The 5,029-nt window shown below is 55.3% G+C and overlaps 2 long non-coding RNA genes across 2 annotated transcripts; one reads left to right on the top strand and one right to left on the bottom strand.

Annotated features, from left to right (window-relative positions):
- The first annotated feature begins 2,530 nt into the window (after nt 1–2,530).
- On the top strand, nt 2,531–4,924 carry LOC127061336 (uncharacterized). Its single transcript, XR_007780830.1, has 8 exons — nt 2,531–2,614; nt 2,711–2,805; nt 3,092–3,186; nt 3,283–3,373; nt 3,475–3,759; nt 3,856–3,950; nt 4,239–4,333; nt 4,812–4,924. It is a non-coding gene; the product is annotated as an uncharacterized LOC127061336 (long non-coding RNA).
- Nucleotides 3,232–4,815, bottom strand: LOC127061335 (uncharacterized). Its single transcript, XR_007780829.1, has 3 exons — nt 4,731–4,815; nt 3,585–3,737; nt 3,232–3,355 (listed from the first exon to the last, which is right to left on the bottom strand). It is a non-coding gene; the product is annotated as an uncharacterized LOC127061335 (long non-coding RNA).
- Nucleotides 4,925–5,029: the final 105 nt, after the last annotated feature.

The following is a 5,029-nucleotide window of genomic DNA, read 5'->3' as shown; positions in this document are numbered from 1 at the left end:
GCTCTGGTAACATTGCTTTTTTCTCTGCACCTTTCCCTTTATATATTGTAGGAAAGAATTGCTGCATTGTTGCAGACCTGCTACGAGATTGGGTTCGCACGGTTTTTTCTTGGGCTGCCAATGTAGGCTGAATACCTGCACGTCCCCCTGGGGGGGGTGAAGCCTGCCTTTCAGGGATCGGAGCCATGGGGATCGGGACCGGGGAAGGGGTGGAGCCCCGGGAACTGGAGCTGTGGCCACACCCCCTCCTCGTCCGAGATGCCACCGGGGGCGGGACCCTCCCCCTGCCGCGCTCCGCCCGCACCCTCCGTGCTCGCGCGGCCCCGGGAACGCCCCCCGTCTCCCCTGAGCTGACGTCACTGTCTCCGCCCCGCTCCGTCTCCGATGCCTCCCCCTCGGTCTCCGCCTCCGACTCTCCCTCCCCCTCTGACGTCGTATTCACGCCCCGCCTCCTCGCGACAAGCTCGCCCCGCGCTTTGGCCCGCGTGCGCGCTGCGATCCGGGTAGAACGCCGCATCCCTGTTTCCGGGTGTTGTGATGTCATTGTCATGCGTTTCTTGTGCCTCCCGCCGGGCCCCGCCTGGGTCTCTGAGGCTCCGCTCGCCTCACTGCCCGTATCTGAGATGGACGCAGTGGAGCTTCCGCCCTTCCCAGAAATCCCGCGCGCCCCCGGTCCCGCGCACTCTTCCCGCCCCGCGCGTATCATCTGAGCCGCCGCTTCCGGCACGGCACCCGTACCACCCGTGCTATGCCCCCCTGCCCTCACAAATCCTCCTTCCCCGCCCGGAACCGCCGCCGCCGCCGCCCCCGACGCCGCCCCTATTGCGCAATCACGGTCGCCGCGGCTCGGTGCCTCCGTGCCGGTCCCGCTCCCCTCCACCCCCGTTCGCGACTTCACACCCCCTCCTGTCTTTTCCGCCCTCGGCTCCTGTAACTCGGGAATTTCCCCCCCAACAGGATCGCCTGGCTCTGGGACAGGACTCGTGTCTGACTCGGTGTCTGAGTCTCCTAAATTCTCTGGGGTCTCAGGACGCTTTGGGGTTTTCTTGGGTTTTCGGGGAATTGGAAGTGAAGGCAGTTCTAATTTTTCCTGTCCCTCCTCTTCTTCGGGGACAGTTTTTCCCGGGCTATCTGAGACCAGAGTTAGTCTCTGTCCCGTGCCCTGACCCCCCCTTTTCTTTCCGGGGTTTTTATCACCTAACTGCCCGGCTGCGCTTCTAGCTTCAGCCGAAATTGCCTCCAACATAATCCTTGCTGGAGATAATAACTTCAAGGCTGCCTCATCCTTTTCTGTTGCTAGCAAATATATGTGCCTGTTGACCTCCTGCCAGAAACCCACTTCAAATAACAACCGGGTCTCTGAATGCGGGTAATTAAGTCTGACCCACAGTAATAAATCTTTAAGATGTTTCTTGGGAATTCCCTTTGTGTGCATCTGTGCCAAGCCTTGTAAGGCCGCTAAGATTTCTAATTGCTCCTTAGTGTATGTGCCTCCCATAGTGATTGATGTTTTAAATCTGAACCTTCTCACCGAATTTGTGTCGTCGGGGCAGTCCGAAGGCTCCTGGTCCTGTCCAGCAGTCCGCAGGAGATGGGATCAGAGGCGCCTTTCTGATTCCGGTCCGGGCTGTCCTGGTACGAGTCTCCTTCGGTGGAAGAGGAGTGCGATGATTGTTGATGGTCTCAGTGGCTGCTGCTGTTCAGTGGCTGCTGCTTTCTCCGTCTGCAGACGCTGCTTTCTCCGGGAGATATCAGCGTACTCCCGGGAACGAGTCCAGCTGTGGGAGCTGCCCGCCTGGCTCAGGCTGTGTTCCTCCTGTGCTCTTCCTGAGCCCGTCTCGAGCCCACCTGAGCCCTTCTTGAGCTCACCTGAGCCCACCCAGGGACGCCAGATGTCCGATCGGCTGTGTGTCTCTGTCGGACATGCGTGGGGTGGTTCGCGTGGGACGGTTCGCAGGCAGCCCGCGATGAAAAGACGAGTCTGGACTCCTCTATAGTTCAGTCTTCGGGTTGTTTATTAAAGCTTATCTCTAAGGTTTTTGTTCTGCCCAGCCGAGATCTGACCAGCAAGGCAGCCACAAGCACTCTCTGCCCCTTTAGGGCGGTCGTACATTCTTATACTGATAATTGCGTATGTGATATTTACAATTTTTCTCCAATACCCATCACCTTTATTAAACAGTGCACCTTTAGTATGAACCAATCTAAAATGCACACATCACAGAGAAGATGGATGACAAGAAGAAGGGGAAAAGCCACGAGGTCGGGCCTGAATCCTCCATCTTGCCTCCATTAGACCCCCCTGTACCAAAATCCTAAAACCTACATTCAATTCTATAAAAACACCTGCCCTACACCATTCAAACCTCTGAAACTTCCATACCCTCATACTTTGATAGCACGACCCTTGAAGGGTCAAAATCAAGCCACCAGGTGCCCTAGGCTACATTCCAGGACTTCTGACACCCCAAGGGGTCTCCCTGGGACTCAGAGCATCCGAGGAGATGCGCTGGGTTCCCACAGCCTCCCAGGACCAAGCTGGCACCAGTGCCAACTTGGGCTGGTTTGAGAGTGCCAAGTACCTCCTGCAAACTGACACCATCAACTAGGGTTGGTGAGTTTTATTTCCCAGGGAAAAGGGGCGGTTTTTGTGTTCTAGGGGCTGTGGCTCAGAGCAGCCTTCTGGCTCTTAAAATTCCGCATATCGCAGGATGCCTCCCAGGACCAAGCTGGCACCAGTGCCAACTCAGGCTGGTTTGAGAGTGCCAAGTACCTCCTGCAAACTGACACCATCAACTAGGGTTGGTGAGTTTTGCTTACCTGGGAAAAGGGGCAGCGTTGGTGTTGCAGGGCCGTTGGCTCAAAGCAGCCTTCTGGCTCCTAAAATTCCGCATATCGCAGGATGCCTCCCAGGACCAAGCTGGCACCAGTGCCAACTCAGGCTGGTTTGAGAGTGCCAAGTACCTCCTGCAAACTGACACCATCAACTAGGGTTAGTGAGTTTTGCTTACTTGGGAAAAGGGGCGGTTTTTTGTTCCAGGGACGGTGGCTCAGAGCAGCCTTCTGGCTTTTAAAATTCCGCATATCGCAGGATGCCTCCCAGGACCAAGCTGGCACCAGTGCCAAGTCAGGCTGGTTTGAGAGTGCCAAGTACCTCCTGCAAACTGACACCATCAACTAGGGTTGGTGAGTTTTATTTCCCAGGGAAAAGGGGCGGTTTTTGTGTTCTAGGGGCTGTGGCTCAGAGCAGCCTTCTGGCTTTTAAAATTCCGCATATCGCAGGATGCCTCCCAGGAACAAGCTGGCACCAGTGCCAACTCAGGCTGGTTTGAGAGTGCCAAGTACCTCCTGCAAACTGACACCATGAACTAGGGTTAGTGAGTTTTGCTTACCTGGGAAAAGGGGCAGCGTTTGTTGTTGCAGGGCCGGTGGCTCAGAGCAGCCTTCTGGCTTTTAAAATTCCGCATATCGCAGGATGCCTCCCAGGACCAAGCTGGCACCAGTGCCAACTCAGGCTGGTTTGAGAGTGCCAAGTACCTCCTGCAAACTGACACCATGAACTAGGGTTAGTGAGTTTTGCTTACCTGGGAAAAGGGGCGGTTTTTTGTTCCAGGGCCGGTGGCTCAGAGCAGCCTTCTGGCTTTTAAAATTCCGCATATCGCAGGATGCCTCCCAGGACCAAGCTGGCACCAGTGCCAAGTCAGGCTGGTTTGAGAGTGCCAAGTACCTCCTGCAAACTGACACCATCAACTAGGGTTGGTGAGTTTTATTTCCCAGGGAAAAGGGGCGGTTTTTGTGTTCTAGGGGCTGTGGCTCAGAGCAGCCTTCTGGCTTTTAAAATTCCGCATATCGCAGGATGCCTCCCAGGACCAAGCTGGCACCAGTGCCAACTCAGGCTGGTTTGAGAGTGCCAAGTACCTCCTGCAAACTGACACCATCAACTAGGGTTGGTGAGTTTTATTTCCCGGGGAAAAGGGGCGGTTTTTGTGTTCTAGGGTCTGTGGCTCAGAGCAGCCTTCTGGCTTTTAAAATTCCGCATATCGCAGGATGCCTCCCAGGACCAAGCTGGCACCAGTGCCAACTTGGGCTGGTTTGAGAGTGCCAAGTACCTCCTGCAAACTGACACCATCAACTAGGGTTAGTGAGTTTTGCTTACCTGGGAAAAGGGGCGGTTTTTTGTGTTCCAGGGCCGGTGGCTCAGAGCAGCCTTCTGGCTCCTAAAATTCCGCATATTGCAGGATGCCTCCCAGGACCAAGCTGGCACCAGTGCCAACTTGGGCTGGTTTGAGAGTGCCAAGTACCTCCTGCAAACTGACACCATCAACTAGGGTTGGTGAGTTTTATTTCCCAGGGAAAAGGGGCGGTTTTTCTGTTCTAGGGGCTGTGGCTCAGAGCAGCCTTCTGGCTCCTAAAATTCCGCATATCGCAGGATGCCTCCCAGGACCAAGCTGGCACCAGTGCCAAGTCAGGCTGGTTTGAGAGTGCCAAGTACCTCCTGCAAACTGACACCATCAACTAGGGTTGGTGAGTTTTATTTCCCAGGGAAAAGGGGCGGTTTTTGTGTTCTAGGGGCTGTGGCTCAGAGCAGCCTTCTGGCTTTTAAAATTCCGCATATCGCAGGATGCCTCCCAGGACCAAGCTGGCACCAGTGCCAAGTCAGGCTGGTTTGAGAGTGCCAAGTACCTCCTGCAAACTGACACCATCAACTAGGGTTGGTGAGTTTTGCTTACCTGGGAAAAGGGGCAGCGTTGGTGTTGCAGGGCCGGTGGCTCAGAGCAGCCTTCTGGCTCCTAAAATTCCGCATATCGCAGGATGCCTCCCAGGACCAAGCTGGCACCAGTGCCAACTCAGGCTGGTTTGAGAGTGCCAAGTACCTCCTGCAAACTGACACCATCAACTAGGGTTGGTGAGTTTTATTTCCCAGGGAAAAGGGGCGGTTTTTGTGTTCTAGGGGCTGTGGCTCAGAGCAGCCTTCTGGCTTTTAAAATTCCGCATATCGCAGGATGCCTCCCAGGACCAAGCTGGCACG

This window comes from Serinus canaria, unplaced genomic scaffold (assembly GCF_022539315.1).
Source record: "Serinus canaria isolate serCan28SL12 unplaced genomic scaffold, serCan2020 HiC_scaffold_671, whole genome shotgun sequence".
Classification (NCBI taxonomy): domain Eukaryota; kingdom Metazoa; phylum Chordata; class Aves; order Passeriformes; family Fringillidae; genus Serinus; species Serinus canaria.
The sequence above is the reverse complement of the archived record's forward strand: the minus strand, read 5'-3'. Positions and strand labels throughout refer to the sequence as shown.